Genomic DNA, 23,159 nt, shown 5'->3' on the forward strand with positions numbered 1-23,159 from the left:
TCCAGGAGGTATTTCATGTATTTGGACTGGAATGAAACTCAGAGGCTCTGCTATGTCCAGGAAGTGGCCAAATGCGCCATAACTGCCCAGTTCCCTCTGTGAAACGGCCAATGGGTGTCATGCAGTGTTTGTAGCATCACGTTGGGATGCTTCATGGAAGCGGGTGGAGAGGAGCAGGGAATGTCCCATTGTAAGGGCAGCAGGATTGCCCTACCTCGGAATGCACTTTGGGATAGATTTCTCATGAATCATTTCTTAAAGAAACCCCCGATTTTCTCTTGCGCAGCAAAGCAAATGTGGCTGTCCCGACCTGACAGCTTTGCCACGTGTCGAGCGCTAATGGCATTCCTCAGCCTTGGGCAGCTCTAGGCTGATTTAAAAAACTGGGGATATTTTGGTGCAGATTTTAGGGCATCCTCGAAATGATGAATGCTGAGGGAGAAACTTCCAGATGCAGAGAAGTTCTGCCGCGGTCTCGATGCGGAACAGGCAGAAAGAGGCTCGCGCTTTAAAGAGGGTTTCTGTGATTCCTTTGAAATGTGTTTGGGAGATGTGGGGTGAAGGCTGTGCACTCGAATCACGCAGATCTGCTGCTGATTTGAATATTAGAGAAGCAACAAAGCAAAATGAGTTTTTGTTTTAGGCTACAGGAGTGGGGATTTGCCCAAGAAGATAAAAGAAAGTGAGATAAATAACATGAAATGAATAAAGTAAACCAAAGCAAAAGATAACATGGACTGAAGTAAAATAGACCAAGATAAAATGAAAAGAAACAAAGTGAAATAAAATAATGAAGGAAAGTACAATAAAAAATAAGAGACATAAAGTAAAATAAAAAATAAAATAATTAAATAGAATAGAATAAACCAAGGTAAATTAAAAAAATAAAAATATAAAATAATAATAAACCATAATTAAGTAAAATAATAATATACCAAACTAAATTAAAAAAATTAATAATAAACCAAGCTAAAATAAAAACATTAAAATAATAAAATAAATAAAATAAAATAAGATAAAAAAGAGAAATAAAATAAAATAAAATAAGATAAAATAAAATGAAATAAAATGAAATGAAATAAAATAAAATAAAATAAAATGAAATGAAATAAAATAAAATAAAATAAAATAAAATAAGATAAGATGAAATAAGATAAAATAGATAGACTCAATAGGATAACCCAGACCCGGACCGAGCCAACCTCGCCCTGGGTCCCGCGCTCCGCAGGGGCGCACCCGGAGCGCGGCCGCCCCGCCCCGTGACCCGCCCGCGCTCGGCCGCGCCCTCCCCGCGGTGCCCGGTGGGGGCTGGGGGTGTCCGCGCCGGGTCCCGCCCCGCGGCCCCTCCTCCCGCGCGGGGCAGCCCGGGGGGGGCCGGTCCCGTCCCACCCCCCCCCCCCCCGAACCGCCGCCCCCCGCCCGCAGCGGGCGGCCCGGCCCGGTCCCGTCGGGGCCGTTTCTCGGCGGCTGCCGGGCGAGGTCAGGCTCGGTCCGCGCGGAGCGGCCGGAATCACTTCCTGCTGCAGGCCCCGGGCAGCCTCCATGGGGCCGGCGCCCCGCAGGTGAGCGGCGCGGCCGGGCCCGGCGGGCGGGGAGCGGGGGGGCGGCCCCGGGAGGCAGCGCGGTGGGAACCCCCCGCCGGCAGCACCCGGGCACCCCCCGGCCCCCGCGCTGCGGACGCGCACCGCGCTCATCCCCCGCTGCCCTTCATTGTCACGGCGCGGTTACCGGAGGCAGGGCTGGGCTCAGCCCCGGGGGTGCGAGAGCGGGTTCGGGGGGGGGGCTGGGAGGAGGGAAGGGGGGACCCAGGGGGGCCGGGACCCCCCCCCCCCCGGCCGTGGGCAGCGGGGTTCGGGGGTGGGTTAGTTCCTGCTGTTCCCAAGTCTTGCACCAGTGTGGGAAACCGGGAAATGGGGTGGTTATTATTAGCGATACCTTCCCGAGGAGCCTGCGCTGCCCGATGCATGGCTTGTTTGCTGCTGGCACCATGCAGGCGCAGGCTCGGACTTTCTCTCACAGGGGCGGAAAACGCAGGGAAAAAGGGAGGCAGTCAAAAAAAGCCGAACCTAAACCCCAGCAGAACGCTTAAATTTGGAGTTCAGGAATGATCCCGGGGGTCATTGGGGTGCCCGGTGCTTGCTTGAGACCAGCGGCCGTGCCCCCATCCCGGCACGGAAACCACCCCAGGGCGTTCCTGTGCGTGTCGGGGGCGAAGTGGGGTCCGTGACTGGGTGTTGCTGGGTGGGCGCGTTCCCCCGCTGCCGCAGCCTGCAGCCTGCTGTACTTAAAGTGCCTTTGCTGTGCTCAAGGACTTCTCCAAACATCTTCCCTGCTGTAGGGAAATGAAGCGCCGGCAGCTCCCTGCGTGCTGCGCTCCTCCGGGCTCCCCCGTACCCAGGTGCAGGATCAGTCCCAGCCAAGTCTCCATTACCCGCTGGGTCATTAATTTGAGCAGTCCCCTTCCCACCCCTCCCGCTTCCTTGCAGGAGGCATTTGTGGGCATCTTGATGTGCTTCGTGCCTGCCAAATGCTTGCCTCGCGCCCGGTGTAATTGCGGGGCTGGCGTGCTGCTTTACCTCCTCCGGCTGAAATATTAAACAGTGGGAGCAGTTGGGATGGGGAACCAGACCGGAATGATCGCTGCCCTCCCCGTGGCGGAGGTGCAAAGCCCTTCGGGTCCCCAGTGCCCACTGCGGGTGACCTGGCCCCACTCTAAGACCTGAATCACCTTGTTCATAGCCTGCTATTAAATAAACCCCTTCAACTAGAGGGAACAAAGCTGAGCCTTTCCCTGTTAGCTGAACTGATGTTGTTTACCCAGCCTAGGACAGTCAGTCTGTGACCTCAAGGTGGGGGTAATGGAGGCAATAATAGTTTGATATGAAGTAAGCAGCAAATATAAAATAATTAGGGATCTTGTTTTCCTCCTCCTGGGAATAAATGTCCTTCTGTAGCCATCACTGCTGCGGGTTTGGGGTTTTTCCTCCTATACAGGCCTTAGAATTAAGACTTCATGGGATGAAAATGGTGATATTGAACCCTAAAGGGTGGGGATGGATTTCTGCAACTTGAAATTTGTCAGAGAAAACTTCCAAGGCTCGCTGCATGATGCAGGCAGCTGGGAAAAGGCAACGTTTTAATGCCTTTGGTTCCAGGCTCAGACCCCCTGCCTGGGGTTTCACTCTTTGGACCAGACCATGCTGGCCAAGAAGTGGCCCTGCGGCAGGGGAGCAGATGCTGGTTCCTCTCTGTGGGTGCTAGTGACAGGTCAGTGTCTCTGTGGGGTGGCTGTGTGCTGATCTGGGGGACATAGAGCATCATTACTGCTCGTGAGCCCAGGAAAGAAAACTCCCTCTCCTTGAACTTGAAGGAGCCTGCCCATAAGGTCTTGGTAAGTCCTTCCTGGACTAGGTTGAGGTGCGCGGCTGCTTTGCGGCATTGCTGGTTGGCCCTTGAGGAAGAAGTGCCAAGAGATCTGCTGGCAGAGCCCGTTTGACTTGGTGAGCTCTGGGTTTGCTTCAGAGAAGCCTCCAGGCTGGCATGGACCTGCCAGACTGGGGACAGAGCTCACGTCGGGATGGAGACACTGGCACAGGGTGCCCAGAGAAGCTGTGGCTGCCCCATCCCTGGCAGTGTTCAAGGCCAGGTTGGACACAGGGGCTTGGAGCAAGCTGCTCCAGTGGAAGGTGTCCCTGCCCGTGGCAGGGGTTGGAGCTGGGTGAGCTTTGAGGTCCCTTCCAACACAAAGCATTCTGTGATTCTAAGGCTGTCCAGTTTTCCTGCCAGGCCTCGTGGAGGGCCAGTGCTGGGCTGAGGAGCTCTGCAGGGGTGTGATGTATCTAAGAGGCCTTGATGGACAATCCCAGTACTGAAGTTGGTTGGCGGCTCTGGGATGCGTGGTGACGCAGTGCTTGGATTAGGGATAACCATAGCGGAACCACCTGCAGAGGGGTGATGGGATCTGCTCTTGCTTTGCTCTGTGCAATGCCTGTGTTTAAAAATACCCAGGCCTGACAAAATGGGGTTAGAAGGAAGCTTCAGTCATGGGTTTGAATATTCCCAGGTTTTCTGAGCCAGCCAGCTCTCTAAGGTGGGAGATGGGCTGGGATGTGCCAGGCCAAAAGGAACCACTCCTGGAAAGCTGCAGGGATGTTGAGGAGCGGGGGGGGCTGCACTTTAATTGCATTTCTTTATTTTACTACTTTCCCTATATTTCTTTGAGCTCACTTGAATACAGTGCAAGAAATAAAACAGAGGCATTCAGCTGGAGGAAATTAAAGTGAATTCAAGTTCCCTGCCTTACCTAATGGGCAGAGAGGGCATTGTGTCTTGCTGCAATTAGCCTTCAAATCGAGCCTGAGCCCGTGTTGACCCTCCGAAGAGCAGCTGCCCGGCCCTTCTCTGCTTTGCCTGGGGAAGTGGAAGCAGATGCAAGAGGCTCCAGCATGCAGCTGGGGCAGGCACACCTATGGGAGGTGTTGGGGGGGGTGTGGGGTGTGTTTCTCCATCATTTTGTTGACATCCAGGCTGCAGAGCGGTTGAGAAGTAGGTGAGGCTGTGCCTGTGCTCTACCTGCCTTGATTTGCGAAGTGACAGGGATTTTGACAGGCTTTGTGTCTTTTTTAGCAAATCAAGTGTCATGCCAGGTTTGCCTGTGGATGAGATCATTTGCAAAATATGTTTCCCAGCTTGCTTCAGGCATAATTCATTGTGTCAACTGCAATTGCTCATTTGCGAGGAGCTGTGATTCATTAGCGGTTTATTTTTTTCTGAGTTCAACTTGGTTTTAAGCAAATGTTTGGAGGCAGAACAGAAATTGAGGGAAATTATTAAACCTTGCACTCTTTGTATCCAAAACCGCTGCTGGGAAGGGAGAACTTGCTAAAATGCCATCAGGAGGAAGAGGCAGTCGCTGGGCTGTGCAGGATTGCGCTGGGGTTTATCGTGTGGTTGCTCCTAAATGGGGACGGAGGTAATAGCAACCCGACTGCTGGGACGGAGCCTGCCACGTAGAGCCTGGAGAGGTGGAAGGAGCACATGGAGCTTCCTCCTTCTTTTCCGTGGTGGGGGGGTTCAGCCTGCTGAAGGTACCACGTCTTCCTCATCCCCGCATTCAGCTGGGGCAGAGGCTGCCCTATGGATGATGGACGGGGGGATGCTGGTGTTTGCAGCCCTTGCGTGACACCAGCTCTTCCCCTGAGCTCCTTGATGGAGGAGGCCTTGGGGCTGGTGGAGATGGGAGCAGTTGCTTGTTACGGTGACCGGCACCCCCCAAAAGCTGATGGCTCAATGGGATAAAATGAAGATAAATAGCCCTTGGCACATGTTCTGTGCTCTCTGTGTTCCCGGGGCCGTTGCAGACATCGCAGTTTGGCTTCAGTCTTTTTAGAGGTCCTCACGTCAGACTTCTTAAAAAAAACAACCCTAATCTGCATGTCAAGTACATTTTTGTGTTACATTTCCTATGAAGACAAATATTTCAGTGCATTTTTTGCCCTGGGTGGGTGGATGGGGGGGCAGAAATCACTGCTACTGCTTCAGCAGCCACAAACTACCCTCCGATAACAAACCAGTCTGTGTGGGCTGCATAAATTGATATATTTTTCACAAAAAAGATTGATTTTTTCTATTTTTTTTTTTTAAGTTCTAAGTGATTAAGTACATTTGAACAGAAGTCACTTGACAGGTTTTCTTTTCCCCGTGCAGCAATTCCCTGTAAAGTACTCTTAAAATGGGTTTGTTGGTTGGGTTTTTCTTTTTCCCCGAGTATTTGCATATTCTCTCTCTGGTTTTCTCCCAATATAAGGTTTGTCAGATTAAAAGCCAACAAGCCCTGGGAAAGGGGGAGAGCTGATGGTAACGTGGGGAGTCTGCTGACCCGCGGCTCGCCGGCGCCGTGCCCAGGCACTGCTGCTTTGCTGCAGAGGCCAGTGCCAGGAGCGAAGGGCAGCAGAGCATGAGGGGAGGGAGGTGACTCCATCACAGTGACCATATATAGTCACTGGGATGGGATTAAACCCTTCACCTCCCGGACTCATCCCTGCGGCAATAAAGCCAATATCGGGATCTGTTAATCATTCGCAAAACCAAGAGGAGAAGAATCCTCTTCCCTTCGAAGCATCTCATTTGTAGCCATCAGGGCTCTTCTGGATCACTCGATTTGGGGACAGGAGCCAGGTGTTTTTCATCCCTGGGTGTCTGGAGACTGGGTTTCGGTGAAGAATAGAGTGTGTGAAGAGTTGCAAGTTAAATATGACCGAGCTTGTGCTTACTCAGGCTCGTGGGCTCGGTGGCAGAGCAGTTGTGTGGAAAGGGTCCTGTGTTCGGGTGCCAGCGCTGGCTTGGCTCCACGCGCGCGTTCTGATCGTGATATCCACTGGGGAAGCATATGGCAGCCTCGGTTATATATATATATTGTGTGGGGGTACATGTTTTACATGCCAGTTCTCTCTGTCATAGGACAAACATTTACGCTCTGATTATATGAAGCATTAGGCAAACAAGGGTTAGGTTTGGAAATAGCATAATTCCTTGCGGAGATGCTGTGGAAGGTGCAGTTAAGTGATGACACGGCAAAGGAGTGATAATGTTTCGGTACCCGGTGCTTTCCAGGGTGCTAAGCTCTGAGTGGATTGTGCTAGATAGAGGTGGAACATGCTGGTGTATAAATAAAGGGTTGGCAGTTCAAGGTGTGCAATGCAGAAGGCAATGGCCAGGTGCCCAAAAGATGCAGGGAGCGAGGTTTTGTACGGCTGAAGGTGGTTAAAATGGCTCGATTGCCAAGGGGAGGCGGATGGGCCTGGCCAGCGCTGGGTGGGAGATCTCCCACAGGATGGGATGTGCCTGGCTGCACCGTGGACCCTCCTGGGGAGGGGCTCTTTGCTTGGGTACCAAGCTCATGGCTGAGATCCTGCTGAAATGAAGCTCTCATAGGTGGGGGTCACCCCCGTTCATGGGTGCCCCTGCACTGGAAACCTGCCTAGATGCTTTTGCAGGACTAAAGCTGAGTAGCGTAATGTGCAGTTTGGTTTTGTTCTGTTGTGGTTGGAATCGTGCTCTCATTGCATGATTTTATGGTTTGCTGATGGTTGTATGGAGGGTTTATACCCCTCTGACTAGATCTCCTCCCCTCTTACAAGTTCTGATGGGTTATGAAGTAAAACACTGCAGGTTTTGCATGGTTTCTGGAGCTGCAGCCCAGCCTCACAGGCAGGTGAAAGCATCTGTAGCACTCAGCTATTCATTCTCACAAACTTCATGTGTCTGCTCTGCAGTTAACTTCTCCTTTCTGCCCCCCTCCGTTTATACATGCTGCCACCATCAGTACATGCCCATGCTTAATGAAACATTACTGCTTAGGTTTAATTGTCTCCTAATTGAGTAAACCAAAGCTTTGCACGGTGGTTGTAACTGCATCTTCGTGTGAGTCCTGCTGTGGCCACGAGCCTGCAGAGTGGGGACAGCAACATGAAGGCCCTTCAGGAGAGGGTCATGGACCACAGCAGCAGCCTCCCGTGCGGCTGCTGCTCCAGAATATCCCCCTGATTAAATTAGATTAATTGCCAGGTTTAAAGCATGCTTTTCTTTGGAGAAATCTCTGCGTGCTTTGGGAATGCTGCCTGGTTATTGCCTCGGCACGGCCCCACTGAAAGACACAGATCTGGGGTCACGGGGAAGGCAAAGACAGGGCATGCAAGCGCAGTGCTGAATTTTTGACTCTTGTCTGAGTACAATTCCTGGTCTTAATGCATCATTAACACGGTTTTCTGCATTTCATTCCGTTCCCATTACAGCTCTCAGTTCTGTCGGGTAATTTTGGCATGTTGATATTTTTGTTGTCAGCAGTTTTTTCTCTTTTCTTTTTTTTTTTTTTTGACGCATATAAAGCCATTAGTGTGAAAGCAGATTAAAAAGATACATTACAATTAAAATGTTAATGAAATCGGCATCATACAACTTTTGAAACCATTTAGGCATTAATCTTTCTTGGTCTTATGGCCATTAACTCGGGCGATTCTTATTCTACACTGACCCCTGCTGAGAGAGTCGTGCTATAATTGGATTTTAAAAACTGGGGGGAAGCAAAGGAGGGAGAAAAGCCTTTTAGAAACATGGAAGTTGTGGAGGTGGCGTTAGCCTGCTGTGTGGGTGTCCATGGGAATGGAGCCGACGGAAAACAGCCTCCTCTCTCCATCACCGCCCGAATCCCTCCCCACCGGGGCAGGTCTTGCCCCTGCAGCGCTGCTCCGCAGGCTGGGAGTGCCGTGGGGGTGTGGGGCAGAGCCCTGGGAACCCCCAGGCTGGGATCCTCCTGGGCAGTTTGCTGTCAGCGTGACCTTGGGCAGGGCACGAGCACCGCGATCCGCTTCGGTTCATCGGAGTGTAACGTGAGCAGGGCCGTAGCGCGGCGGGGGGAAGGCGTTTTAGGGCTCTCGGAGGAAGGGAATGGGACAACAGCAAATAATCATTCACCCTCAGCTTTCCCCTGTTCCTCCAAGGAGTATTTCTGCAGATAAACTGTTTGGGTTGGGGTTTGTAATTCTTTTTAAATAGGGTTTTTTGCAGCTTACACAATATTTGGATGGGGGCCAGCCCTCCCCCCTCCTGCCCCTGGGTGAAAGAGGAGGATTGACTAATTCACAGGCTGGGCAGTGAATCCAGCAACGGCACTTCTTGACTCATCAGACAGCTCCCAGGATCCGTGCCATGGCTCCACTGGGCCATGGCTCCATTGCCTGCTCCAGCCCCACCAAGCCTCCAGCCCATCCATGCTGGGCTGCTTGGTCTCTGGACACCTCCAGAGCTTTACCCTGTGCTGTCCAAGAGCTTCCACAGCTGTGGGATGCTGGAGAAACTGGGAAGGGCAGGTCCTTTAGAGAAGAACCCGGCACTGGGATGGGGCACTGGCTTGTTAACAGGGTGGGTGTGCAGCTAACAGGGCAGTGATGCGCCTCCGGAGGGGATGAGCTGTTAGTTGAGGGATGAGCACATCCCGATGAGGGAGGAGTGGGGAACCAGCCCCGCTTGCTGCCAGTGGGAAATTCAGAATGAAGAAAGGCTAACTAGGAATTTGGACACTGCAGAGCTGTCGTCTTCCAGCTGCTCCGCTCTCCTGCGAGCTGCTGTGCCATTGCATGATGGAGGGACTGGAATCTGGTGTGTTGGCCGGGAGGCCCCGCTGGAGCTGAAGCATCTGCAGGGCTTCGGGTAGCGATGGCAGTGATTGCGGCTGGGTTCGTGGCTGTGAAGCACAGAGCCTCTGGCACCTCATCACAGGGATTTGGGGGCTGGATGGCCAGAGTGATGGAAGCTCTTCCTCAGAGCTCTGGAGTCACTGTTCACACAGAGCAGAGGCTGGGGTTTAATGGGTTTATTCCCTTTTTATGTGGGGAAAAAAAGGTAGTTTATAGCAGTGTTGTTTTGTGTCAAGTGCTCAGGCATCGTGTGAATTTATAACCTGAGAGAACTTGGGATGAGGATCCAAAATTATCTTACTTGAAAGGAATTGCATGAGATTTCACTGGAGCATGACACATCCATGTCCCAGCTCTCCTGGCTGGACAACTGGGGATGTATTGCTGGCACAGGGTGCTGTTTCGTGTCCATGGGTAAAACCAATGCATTTATGCCAGTCATGTTAAACTGCCTTAGGGAATGGGAAGGAAAACCACCTCCCCAGAGCAAGAGACCTGCAGAATATCCTGCCATATTCAACTTGTGTCTCTGCCCTCCCATCCTATAGTCCTGTGGGGATCCTGCATGTGGAGGGCATTCCCGAGGGCAGGGGAGCTGGGAGGCTCCCAAGGGTTATCTGCAGGTCTGGAAGCCCTCAGAGATGCAGGCAGGTGATGAGCACCACCCGGGGGTGGGATGGGAGCTGCGGCATCACTGTTGCCCACTCCTTTTCCTGTGTGGGCATTCCCATGCTCTTCTGTGTCTCAGCACAGTGGCAGACGTGCAGGCAGGGGACAAAGAAATTCCCATTTGAAATTCCTGGCAATTGTAGGCCAAAGAAGAGGGAGCAGAACAGCAACCCCGGACAGTCCCAGTGTGTTTCAGCACACAGGTGGGATTTCTAGCAGGGGGAGTCTCTGTGTTGCAGCCCCAGCAAGATGCTCAGCTCACCAAAATCAGTAACTGAGCAGTCCAGTGAGATCTGTGGGAATTTCATTTCAGGCCATCAGTCTGATAACTGGTCTCGCAGATTGGGTGGCTTGGGGTTTGTTGGGTATTTTTTCATGGTGGTTTTCATTGCGTGACTGAAAATGCAGATTGAGCCCAAGGTACCTGGAGTGCTTTGGTGCTGCAGTGTCAGGGTCCTGCCCAAGGGTGGTGAGGGCTGGAGAACCCACCTTGCCAGCTGGGATAACTTGGCTCTGGGTGGTTTTCAGACCCACTGATGCTGGCAACGCTTCTGCTTCCAGAGTGCAGTGCGGCACAAAGCAGCTTTTATATCCTTGCATGGCGCTGCTAAGATTTCGAGTCCCATTTCCTTGCAGGTTCATGAATTGGTTTGGGGCAGAGCCCATAATGTGCCATCACTAGCACATCTGGGGAGGAGCACAGGACCCAGGCGAACCTGAACACTTTCTAGTTGGTCTGTGGGCTGAGCACTGACCCTGGTGGTTCTTCTCCTGCCTGTTGCTGGATGTGGTTGGGCAGACCCTGGAAGTCACCAAACCTGGTATGGTTTTGGGATGACCACGGGTCTCCATGATGATCTCTATACCCCGTGCAGCAGCCGGGCAGACAGGGCAGCCTTGCTGAGCTCACTCGGACACCCAAGAGGCTGTTTTCTCCGTGCCTTGACTGCGCAGATCTGGTATTTGAATTTTAGACTTCGTTTTGTAGGTGGGAAAAAAACCACCCACCCTCCAGGCTGAATGATGCCCTGTTGTATATGATAGAGACGTGGGCAGCACGAGCTGGACTATATGTACTTTCCTCTGTGGTCCTGCAGATGCTATGGGTAGAGGCTGGGCACGCTGGCTTTCTGGGGCACGGCAGTGCTCTCGGGAGCACAGCCTACGCCATGGATCCTGCCTCATGCTTTCCTCCAAATCTGAGACTTACATCATTTGTACCATGAGAAATAGATCGGTCTGGAAGTGGTGTCTGGCTTCGCTTCATTGCAGTGCGTGGCTCCTGTATTTTATAGCCTTGTTCAAGGGCCTCCCCAAGAACCTCTCCAAATTCCTTCTGCAGTTTTATTTTAGTTCAGGGAAGCTTAGCTCAGGTTTAAACCACTCAGTTGTGGTTGTTAAGTCTTAGTGACATATTAAGCATTTAATATCTAAGTACATTAGCTTCCCACCCACATCCCCTGTTTGAGATGGGTTGAGGAAAATAGTCGGTGCCCGCATCTAATAGGATGCTGCTCGGCATGCTTGTATAAATGCCTCCCTCCTGGACCTCTTCTTCTTAGGTTTAGTTCCTGACCTAATTAGCCTTAGCAGGGATCTTGTGACTGCATCAGACAACACCTAATGCCTGGGAGGGATGTCAGGACCGTTGCTAGTGCCGGAGGGGACGCTTTCAGTGCCGTGGGGATGTGGCAGTGGTGGCCTGGTCCTAATTCCCTGTGCCCTGCACGTGGCTCTGCAGCCTCCCGGGTAAAAGAAGTACCCAGATAGAGCAGTGTCCCCAGTACCTGGTGGTAACTGGGGTATGCCCTGGTCCAGCCACTGCCGCTTGGCTTGGTGTGAGTGCAGATGGGAGAATCCGCCTTAATTGCGGTGGCATGTCTTGATTGTGTTGCATCTTAATTTCTAGGCCCTTGCTTAACTTGTGCAGTCCATCAGAAGCTCTTGTGAAATGTAATGTGCCGGAGCATCGGCGCAGGAAAAAGCTCTGCCTTCTGTGAAGCCAGACTGTTGCAGCGTAATTTGTTTTGTAAGATTTTGAAAGGCAGTGTTGCAATCTGTAACAGTAGAATAGTGGGAAGATGGTCAGGTGGTTCTTGGGACTTCAACAGACAGATTTCATGTCTGTGTGTTTTTGCAACACCTTTCTATAAAGGGAAACATAATTTAAAATATGATTACTTAGTGTTGTAACAGTCTTCTCAAACGTTTTTGCATTATGCAGAGATCATTATCAGAGGCTGATATTAACTTGCAAAGAATATTATGCAAATCATTCTCCTGTTCTTCTAAAAAGAAATTTCCTTCATAATGCAAAGCGTGACAAAAAAAATTGTGCAGAGGCTTTTGGCAAAATTACATTCAGAAGATGTAACAGTTTTTCTGCTTACTCGCACAATCCATTTGTGCCTTTCTACTGGATTTTCTCAACTCAAGCTGATAAAGGCTGAATTTTAAACTGAGGGCTGGGGAAGGAGGGGGGAGTATCGTACCTCGTGGGTTCAGGAACAGGCAGGGAGGCTTTTCAGATCATTGTTTCAGATCCGAGCTGACAGTCAGTAGAGGTTCGGTTCATTCTCAGCTGTTTGTTGGTCTCTGAAATCACTTGGTGCTGGGTCTCCTCTTTCCACCTTGTCGATACCAGCTGAAATACATCTCAGTGTGTCGGACTCCCATCATGTCCAACAGTTACAGCACTGTTAAGGCTCAGTATTGCTGACACCAGTAAGACCATCCCAAATGAGGGGCACTGACTGGGTGATGGGAGGCTGGACCACAGACACCCGCGGTTGCATGGATGGTCCTGCCCTGGGGTGGTCCAACCTCAGCATCTTCTTTGTGTTTCTCTGAGCAGCGTTCCTGGAGGAGATCCTGGTCCTGTGGAGTCACTGTGGATTTTGCCACTGACTTCATCCCTTCTCCATGGTTTTTTTTTGGTTACAAGCTGGTGGAATCAGTTCATAGCTGCTCATTTCTCATACAGAAACCAGACCCAACTGAAATCGAGAGAATCATTCTATAGGTATTGGCTGTTCTGTGCTTATTATAGATGGATTGACAAAAATAGACCCTAATAAATATTGTAACTGGCTTAAATGAGTAAAATATTTACAGCTGTGGATGCAGGCAGGGTTGGGAAGGCTCATCCAGTGTAGGCCCCATTTTCCAGGCACTTCCAATCATTTAGGAAAAGTGTAGCATTTGTCCTGGTTTTGTTTTTTCTTGGGCATTTCTCAATACAAATGTGATTAAGAAAAGTCAGGATTCTTCCGAGGTACAGATTGAATTACAGCACCATAAAATGGCAGAGAGAGTTTTCATTAACAGGGGAGGTTTCTAGAGTTTTGTGTGTGTGTCTGGTTAGATAACTCAATAGTTTAAAATCAACCCAAATTAGATCAATACGCTGGAAGTTGTAGTTAGCATTCATCAAGCAACTTAGGCTGGATGTTCAGGCATTGACAGGCTCCACCTCTAGCTGCAGGGTTTCCCTGTTATGAACGGGTGAATACTAATCCTTGTTCGTTCCCTGCTGCAGGGGAATGGATTCATCCCTGGGTTTCGATCTTGAAGCCCTTGGTGGGAGCGGGGTTGGCTGTATCTGTGCGATGGTGCTCAGTTGGATACCACCACTTATAGCCCTACCAACACCAAATACCCTGTTCTGGTGGCATGGGGCTGAACTTGAGTACCCCAAAAGTGGCCCCAGGTGCAGGGCCAGGGTGTGGTTGTGATGTGATAATTACAGAGATCACAGGAGCTGGCTCTGACCTGTGCTTCCCATGGCCTGCCCTGCACACGCTGTCCTGCTCAGCCCTGTAAGGAGCTGCTGGTTGAGCATCGAGGTCCTCCCTTCACCTGAGTCACATATTTCCCTCTGGGACACTGTCCAGTGATGAGGCCAAACACTCAACAGAGCTTGTCCAGGTTGAAGGAAGCCCTCAGAGCCTTCTAAAATACACTGTCATTTCCCAGACTCTTCACCTGTTCTTTCTGTAGGTAAAAGACTCTTTGGTTCTTCTTTCTGCAGGTGAGCCCAGCCTCTGTGCAGGGCTGTGGCATGAAGGCACAGCATTTATTTGGGTTTTATGGGATGTCTTAGAAGAACATTTGCAGAGGTCATCATCAGCTGCTTCATTCCCCCTCCCTTTCCCCATTAACCTCATATTAGCCTGTGCATATCATCAGTGGCTTTTATCCTCTACTGCTCTTTGCCAGGTTTTATGTTCCTACTTGCCTCACTACAACCACATTCTTCCCGTCACGCATGAATAAAAGCAAAGCCGTGGCCAGTGTGATCTCCTGCTGGAGGGAAACTCTTCCCAGCAGACAGAGTGGAAACTGCAACTGGTTATGTAAATGATGGGCAGAGATAAAAGAACACTCAAACGCAGCTTGAGTTGTGAGTATGTGTCTTGGAAAGGAGTTAGAGCAGTGCGGAGCGCAGGTTGTTCCAGGGTGATTCATGGGCTCACCGTCCCGCATGCGCTGCCGGGTGTGGAAGCCCATATTCCAACCTTGAGGAATCTTGGAGGACATAGAAGTTTTTAATTCAAACTGTGCCTTGGTTGAGGTTATTTTGCTTTCCCGTGAACGTCTTCATTTCTTCTGCAAGAATTAAATGAAACCCTGGGTATTTTTTTGTGTTTCTGCATATTTATTCTTGAAGTTGAAGCATTAGAAAATAATTGAGTAAAACAAAATCCACAAGGCTTCAAATTACCTCGCGCTTAATGTTTTATTTAAGGGCTTTGCTAACTGGCATCCTTTCTAATGAAGCGGGTCACGCGCTGTGGAGAGCGCTGGGTTTCTGTTTGCCATTTAAATTGGAGGCTGCTTCCCTCAAACCTCGGGCTGCGCTGCTGTGAACGGCCGCGCGGTTGTGACTTCCCGGCTCGGGGAGTCTCACTCTGATTGTTCTCAATCACACTAGTGCAAATGAGTGTATCTGAGTTCCGGGGATCCAAGCGGTGTTGTCATGGCAATCTCCATAAGGTCAAGAGGAGCTCATGGGTGCTCTTTGCCGCCTCTCCCGGGAGGCCTCTCCTAGTTTGCAGAAGTATGGATCTGGGGGGTTTGGTAAGAAGTTGAAAGCACAATTTGGTAGTGGTTTGGCTGAAAGGATTCTGTGTTTCCTACACGGTAGCTGAAGGTGCCACGGTTCAGGTGAAGGTGATGATGGGCTCATGTCTCACGTGCTGACTAGTCATCGTCCTCTGGGAGCTGTGTCTCATCAGCTCCCGACCTGGTATGTGGACCAGGAACGCTGGGATCCTTATAAAGGTTGCTCCAGAAGGGATCCGTATAAACCAGAGGGACAGTGGAGGGGCCCCGTTTGGTGGGCTCAGTTTGCTGCGGTGAGCTCTGGCTTGGGGTTGGTCGGGATGGGGTTTGGTTTTATGTTATTTAAAAAACCAAGAACCAAACAGTTCCCCCCCCCCCAAAAAAAAAGCAACCCAAAAGTCCCCAAACCAGCTCAGCTTTCTGGATAACAGGAGGCTGTGCTATCCGGAGCTATAGCAATGGGCAGCTCAAAGCTGTCCCTGTCTCCCACCGCAGCTGGGGCTGTCTGCCCCTTCCCTCCTTGCCCGCAGCAGGCAGGGAGCAGGGATGGTGCTGAGTGCTGCGGTCACTGCAAAGGAATGTGGGCAATGAAGCACATGCACTGCTGGGCCTGGGCTGTAACACCGGGATCGTGCTCTGCCGTTCCCGTGCACCGGGTGGGAGGGGATTCCTGTAAAAGCTATGTGAACAGTAAACATGGGAGAAGTGGCAAAGGCAGCAAGGGGATGTTTGCTCAGCACCGCCGGGGCAGAGCTCTCCTCTCGTGGTCGTGGCAAAGCCGCAGGATGGTTTTGGTTGGGGACTGCAGGTAAGGAATTGGTAACAGAGTGCCGCTACGTGGGTGCACAGCGAGAGGCTTTTAGAGATGCCAGTGTGGGTCCGGGTGCTTTTGTGAACTTCTGTTTGTGGAAGGTGCTAAAGCTGAAATTAGAATGGAAGCTAAATTGAAATCAAGTGTAAAACTGACCCAAAAAGTCAGTTCATTCTATTGTAGAGCAGCAGCCTGGTTTGGGTTGCAAGGGATCCTAAAGCTCATCCAGTTCCAACCCCCTGATGCTGTTGTCTGTGTTCACCTGGGGTTTTATGTTGTTTAATAACCTCAGTGCACCTTTGGCATGTTTGGATTGTGGCAGCCACACCGATGACTTTACCAACACCTTGTATAGCAGGAGAAATGAATTCCCTAAAGTTGGCATGTAGCAAGTCCTGCGTTAGGTGATCTGTGTAGTTGTGGGTTTATGGTTTGGCATTCCCAAATTCTTTTTGTTTCTTAAGAAAACCCCGAGACCACAAACAAAACAAACCCCCAAAATGAGCCTTATTCAATAAGTCTTATTCATAGAGAGCCATTATAGCGTTTTGATTTACAACTAAACGCATGTTAAATCTGCTGTCTCCTTGCTAGCCCAAAGAAGTTATCCGTACACACCCCCCCTCACCCATCTTCGTGGGAGCTATTAGACAGGTTTAGCACATTTATGTGGAAGGTGCTTGGTTTGAATGATCTGATGTTACTTAGTGATTGAGACCAATGTTGTACAAAAAGGTATGAGATCCATGTTGAAAATGAAAGGAAAATCTTCAGTTCTGTTGGCTGTGGAGGACGTGACTGCGCCTCTCGGATGCACGTATGGCTGTTATACTGTGTGCGTTACCTGCACTTAACTGCTCCTGGGTGTCCTGCCTTTCAGGCTGTTGATCCCCGCCGAGCTTGTCCTCTCACCCCCGACAAGCGCTCGCACATCAGAGCAAGAGGACAGGTTCTCACTGGCCTTGGCACCTTGGAGGTGTGCAGACACGTTCACCCCTCCCGAGCCAGGCCTGGCTTGCAGAGCCCCTGCCCTGGCCTGGCTTTGCCCCTGCCTGCGCAGGCAGCAGCCGTGCTGAGGGTGCCCTGGCACCGGGTCCCCACACACGGCAGGGGACACCCGGTCTGTTATCTCTGCCCTGTGACTTGCCTGCCCATCATGGGGTTCGCTTTGACCTGATTTTCTCTAGGACTCTACACAGAATGAGATTAAAGGTTTTTAAAGGTCAGTTTAAAGGTTTTTAAATGAAATTTTAGCTACTGCTGTATGTCAAAGAAGTGTTTCTTAGATTCGAGTGTAGATAGGAGTTAGGCTTAAAAGAACCCAACAAAACATTGGCATTTATCATTAAAAGCCTATTTACATTTAAACAACCATTTTAAATGCTCTTTCTCTGTGCTTTCTGCAGAGATACAAAGCAGAGGCTGGGCTCAAAACAAAGCTGGTTTTCTCAGCTGACCTCCTGGCACATGGGTGTTCTCATTTACTGCAGCCTCGGCATCCGCACACATGCACACAGGGCTTAAGCCCTTCATCTGGCACCTGTACTATAGCTGTTAAGAACCTCCAGTCATCCCTCAAACTGGCTTTTGTCGGTTGCTTGATGTCTAACATGTTCCCTTCAGCTTTGGTGTCAATAGCATGTGAGTAAGCTGAATACCTGCATTTCTGAACAATGGCTCATGGTGATTTCCTCATTTTCCTCGGTGAGCTCAGGCTGCTTGGGGTCTCCTTCCTGTGCCAGAAAGACTGTTTGCTCATACAAAGTTCTTCATTGTAATAGGGAAAAAAATCAATTTGATTACTTTCATGTCAGCATGCATGTCTAATGGCTTAGAAGTTATTGCAGCCATAAAATATACAGTATCATTTCTCTCTCACTCTGAAATTTGACAGGATTAATATAGTCAGCATGAAATCTTAGTCATAAAGTCGACCATAAGTGATGGTAAAATTAGCTGCTGAAATCGTCTGCTTATGGAAAGCATCTTCTGTTTTTCCTTCTGGGAAAAAATGCCAAGGGGCTGGCGTGCGGATGGAACGGAGCTTGCAGCATCTCAGGCTCTAATAGAAATATGTCCCTTTCATCCCGTGCTCTTCTGACAAGGGAGACGGTGAGTGCTGCTCAGCTCTGTGATGTCCTGCAGCCCGCTCATGGGCTGGCGTTCACGTCCAGTGCAGCCCTGATGGGGGGAACGCGGCTCTCCTGCATCCCCCCCTCCCCTGTGAGCCATTCCATGTGTGAGCTGAGCAGGGTGACCACCTTCATCAGGGTGGGAGGAATGCCCATGGGAAGCTGCCTGCCTCTGAGCTGAGACGGAGAAACCTCTGCTTGGAGCTGAGTTTCCTCCTGGTCACGCTGGGTGCCAGCGGTGGAGCCCAGCAGATGACCAGCGCAGCCTCTCCTTCCTGCTTAGCTACCTCCAAAACTGCCTTTGGAAGTGGAGATGGAGTGCCAGGGTTAGGCAGGGGGAGGTTTGCTGACATCTACTCCTTCACCAGCCCAGCCTTTGAATTACTTGTTACTGGTTTTGTTTAGTGACAGCTCCTTTTGGCTATGTTGTGTAAGGTGCCCATAGCTGGTTTTCTGCTACTGAAGCTGGTCCCAGACAGAAGGAAGGAGCTGGCTGTTGGTATCTTTAATATCATCTTTAAAATTAGCCCAGGGGAAGGCAGCAGCTTGCATCTGGGCATCATTTACCCACTTCAAGAGGTCCAAGAGTAGGGTTCATTGCGAGCCCTTGACCTGCTTGGCTTTGTGAGAGGAAATTTCTCCCGTCTCTTGATCAAAGACAGGCAGGGTTTTACTTCTGAGGGGGCTCAGGGCTCCCTCGGGTTGTATCCGGATGCTCCCACCTCTGCTGGAGGCTGTTGTCCTGCTGGTTTCACGTGTTCTGCCTCCCTTGGCAGCCTGTTGTGAAAAGTTAATATCTGGTCATTGGTTTTGGCTGCATCTCCAAGGCAACTTCATTCATACGCCAGCTCCCGGTTCATACCGATCCGGACATGCCTAGATGACTAACTCCCGGCTCCTGTTACACTGTCCCAGAAGAGCTGTTAACTCCTTCGGCCCAGGTAGGTGATGGTACAGCAAAGAGGGGGCACACGGGGCGGGTGGATGCCACAAACACCCAGCAAATGCCGACGTGCTCTGTTCCCCCTCCATCCCATCTGCTTCGGTTTGCTCCCAGTGCCCCGTCCAGCCTGGAGAGTAAAGAGCACGTCACTGTTGAAGATCCTTTTCAGTGCAGAAAGGTCTCAGACTAAGTTTGTTTCTCCTGAAATTATTATGCTTCGTTATCCTTGGGTTTGGGCAGAGCACTGCCTTTGGGATCTAAACTCACTGAAGAGCTTGCCTGCGTGGTAGCTGTTTGCTCTGGAATGCAGCTAAAATGTCATTTTGCATTTCATGCACAGCCAGAGGGGGGTATTTCCTCCGAGGGGCCGGTGATGTGGTGAGGCCGCCATGTTCCTGATGTGTGGTGGAGGTCCATGAGCCCTGCGAGATGAAGCTGTAACAGGTTAAACATGGAGATGCCCAGTGTTGCTGCAGCGCCCGGTCCCTCGCTGGTGTGCCTGTTTCTCTTTGGGTTTGTCACATACAGATTTACAGCCCCCAGAGACTCCGTTTGCTTCTCACCAAAAGACGTAGGAAGGAGGAAAATGAGCCAACCTCTGGGGGCTTTTTGCTGTTTGTTTCTCTCACAGCAGTGCTGAGAGGTGCTGTTGCACTAGATGATGATGGTATGTCCTTTATCCCCACCACTCACTGGGATGGGTCCTGCAGTGCCTGGCGTTCCCTGTTGGGGCAAGTGGCTTGTCTCCAGGGAAGCATCCGACCCCAGGAAGGAGTGGGACTGGGAGAGGGGCAGAGCAGGACCAGCTCACCCCAGTTTGGCTTGAGCTTGCTGAGCGTCGCTTGGACGTGATGCTGCACTCTTTCCTTGATGTGTTTGAACACCGACATGATCCATGTATCCAGCCTGGATGTCGTGATGCTGCTTTTGTGGGGGTCCTGGAGGTGGTAGGGCAAGAGCATAAACACAAGTAGGCAAAGCACGCTGGGTCTTACTGGTTCCTGTCCTCCTTGCAGCCGAAGTGGGGTATCAGCAGCAGAAATCAAGGCTCAGGGTAGCCCCGAGGATCACTAAGATGTACAAACTTGAAACTCTGTTAATTTTTTACCACCTAATGCACCGTGGGAGATCCATTACGCTGAAACATCAGGTGGAGAACTGAGCACCCTGGGAATACGAAGCTGCTGGGACTCATGACCGTGCCCAGGCGGCTGCACGAGCCTGCTCCTGGCAGCAGAGGGAATACTCTGTGGAAGAGTTAAGTAGGGGAACATCAGGGAGATTCCCCCAAGGACCTGGGTACAGCCCAGGCACCACATGTGGAACCCACTGTCTCGCCAGCCTCCATCTTCAGGTGCTGCTTTCCCTTTGCAGAGAAGACAAACTGCTGTAGGACTCTTTGGCTGCTATAGAACTCTTAAATTTTAATAATAGATTACCATTAGTACCAGCCTTATATAATGCACACCTCATTATTGCTTACTCCGAATAATTTTGCAGCCTCTTTATAGAACCTTGGAACTTTATTTGCTGAGTATAAAATATGCAGGAATGCATGAATAGTTTTCAGACTCGGTACCCTAAACTAATACAGTGTGCCTCTCTTTTTCACCGTGCGCCGTGATTGAAGTCACATTAACATATTTACCTTCAGTGCTCCCAGGAGCAGCATTAAAGAATTCAAGAGGTGATTCAGAATAGTCTCCCATTTACTGGAGAATGAAAGCTGGGTTTCAGTTCTCAATAAAACCAGGCAAACACTTGACTCCCTTTCAGCTCTGCAGCCTCCTTCCTCCCCGTGCAGGTCCTCGGACTTATCAACAGATGGTAGCAGTATTATTACCGCCATGTTCCCAAAAGGAAGCTTTTTATTTCATTTTATTGGGTTTTCAGGATGGGGGAGAAAGCAGGGACGGAGGAGAGGGAGTGAAGGAGTTATAACAAATAGCACCGGAGCGGAGCTGCTATTTTAATCTGAAATAAGGGAAGGGATCAGCGTGATTGTTGCCTCGCTGCCTGCGAGCGCTGGTTTGCTCTGTGGTGTTGGTTACGTTATCGTGCTCTGCCTCAGTTTATCTGGACGTGGTAACCGCTTCCTAAGGCAAGTCCTGAAGCATAGTTTTTGCTATGTGTTGACATCTTCCCAGGAAGAAAAGCCATGTAAATGCAGGGTTAGGAAATGGGAATGGTTGCTTTATTGCCCAGAGGGTTCTTTATCCTTACCAGTCATCACCCGGGAGCTGCTTGTGCTGTGATTTATTTCTACAGCTATAGGATGCAATGCCTATAGCTCCAAGGATTTCAGACCCCACAACAGCCGGGTTCAGGGGTGCACGTTCCTGCCTGAAGCCCCAGGCTCCTTCACCATCACCTCTGCTGTGGGCTTCCCTGGGGAAGCACCACCTCTGAAGCGTATCAGTGCTGCAAGGAAAGCTTCAACCCCCTTGGTTTTCCTGACCAGGTAATAAACTATGGGGAGCAGGCCTGTGGAAGGAGCCCTTTGCGCAGCTGGGATCAGCTGGAACCTGCAGAGGGACAATTTTCCTTACCACAGACCAGAGGTACTGCAGTGTCTTTTTTTCCTTGCCTGCTCCAAGATGAGGGAGTTATTGCAGCAGATGTTGGCTCCTGAGAAAATGGGTTAATGCTTGGTGGTTCGAACGGTGTGGCAGAGAAAAAGAGCTTATTTGTGTGAGGTTTTGGCTAATGGCCGTGCGAGTGTTGCGGAGCGTTGCAGCAAGCTTCCTGGGTTTCGCAATCGCCATGGTTCTGGTTTAACTGGCCAGAGAGATTGTCAAAACCACACAAGTAACTGGGAAAACAGAGGCAAATCACTTGCTGCAGGGAGCTGAAGGACCTTGTGTCGGGGGTGGAAAGGCTGCAGGTGTCTGAGCAAGCAATTGAGACTTGAAGCTGCGCTGACCTCGGTTTTATCATCTCTTGGTTGATGAAGGGTGGCTGTTGCTGTGGGGCAGGCCAGGACAAACCCCTCGTAGAAAGCAGAAGTAACTCCCAGGCTCAGGGTTCCCTGGGAGAACAGGGATGTTTGTCATTCCCAGTTCATGGGAAACGGGAAAAGGGTGGTTGTGCAAGGGAGGGAAAGGCTGCTGGTGCACGAACCATCCCTGCTCCAAGGGCAGGGACCTTGGGGGAGGCAGGTCCCAGCTCTGATGTAGAAGCTCTTTCTCCTGCTCTTTATCTGCACTGGCAGGCAATAAGAAAAGGAGAGAGATGTATTGCATGCACCTATGAAATGCATCCGTGGAAGGTACTGATGCAGGTGAAAAGAGAGCACGGACTGAGAAACACGGTTGGTTTATGTTCAGTGATATTGGTGCAGTGAGTCATAGAGTCATGGAATGGTTTGGGTTGGAAGGGACCTTAAAGCTCATCCAGCTCCAACCCCTGCCACGGGCAGGGACTGCTTCCACTCGAGCAGCTTGCTCCAAGCCCTGTGTCCAACCTGGCCTTGAGCACTGCCAGGGATGGGGCAGCCACAGCTTCTCTGGGCACCCTGTGCCAGCGCCTCAGCACCCTCACAGGGAAGAGCTTCTGCCTAAGAGCTCAGCTCAGTCTCCCCTCTGGCAGGTTAAAGCCATTCCCTTTGTCCTGTCCCTACAGGCCCTTGTCCAAAGCCCTTCTCCAGGTTTCTTGTAGGCCCCCTTAGCTAGTCCATACTGTGATGGTCACATCCTGTCTCACTGACATAATGCCATCTCGTTGGGGAAGGCTGCTGGTCCCTGGTCTTACACCGGTGGCAGGGCTGCTCCCCACCAAGGCCTCAGCCCAGGCCCCATCCAGAACTGATGGAGGTGGAAGCTGCTCTAAGCTGGGAGGGCAAGGAGGAGTTTCAGCCTGCACGGAGTGAAGCCAGTAGAAAGGCCGACGTGCAGGAGAATGCAGATGCAGTGTTGCTGTTTCTGAGAGCATCCCTGTAGGAACGACTTGTGCTGTGTCAAAGTGCGGTGGTGATGAACTGCGGCTGGTGGGGACGGAGGAAACCTCAGGCTGTCTCCTGGGCACTTCTGCACTGGGGTCTTTGGGGAAGGGTGGCCTCAGCATCACCCTTCAGCCACTCCTGCCACCCTGTGCCCCAGAGGAAACCCATTTCTGGGTAGGGTCCCTGGGGCCACGTGCCCGCACAGCCGCGTGGGGGGCGTGCGGCATCGCCCGGCACTGCATCCCCACGCTGCTGGTTAAATGGCTAATTAGCTTCCATCCGAACAGCAGCATAAACCAGGAATAAATGGAATTGGCTTCGTAAAATTAGCACTTAAATATTTTCCCAGGCAGGAAAAAAAACACATTTGCTTTCCATGCAAAACATATAAATCTTGGAAAAGTTC

At 50.9% G+C, this 23,159-nt stretch overlaps 1 protein-coding gene across 2 annotated transcripts in view; it reads left to right on the forward strand.

Moving 5' to 3' along the window:
* Positions 1 to 1,397: 1,397 nt before the first annotated feature.
* Positions 1,398 to 23,159, forward strand: part of NACC2 (NACC family member 2) — a 56,131-nt gene continuing 34,369 nt past the window's right edge. For both annotated transcript variants that reach the window (XM_061476920.1, XM_061476919.1), the window contains exon 1: positions 1,398 to 1,562. The gene's annotated coding sequence lies outside the window, so the exon portion shown is untranslated. The remainder of the gene's footprint in view (positions 1,563 to 23,159) is intronic.

Source organism: Pezoporus flaviventris, unplaced genomic scaffold (genome assembly GCF_033815535.1).
Source record: "Pezoporus flaviventris isolate CSIRO_AGI_PZ_B2104156 unplaced genomic scaffold, CSIRO_AGI_Pfla_v1 ptg000097l, whole genome shotgun sequence".
Lineage (NCBI taxonomy): Eukaryota > Metazoa > Chordata > Aves > Psittaciformes > Psittacidae > Pezoporus > Pezoporus flaviventris.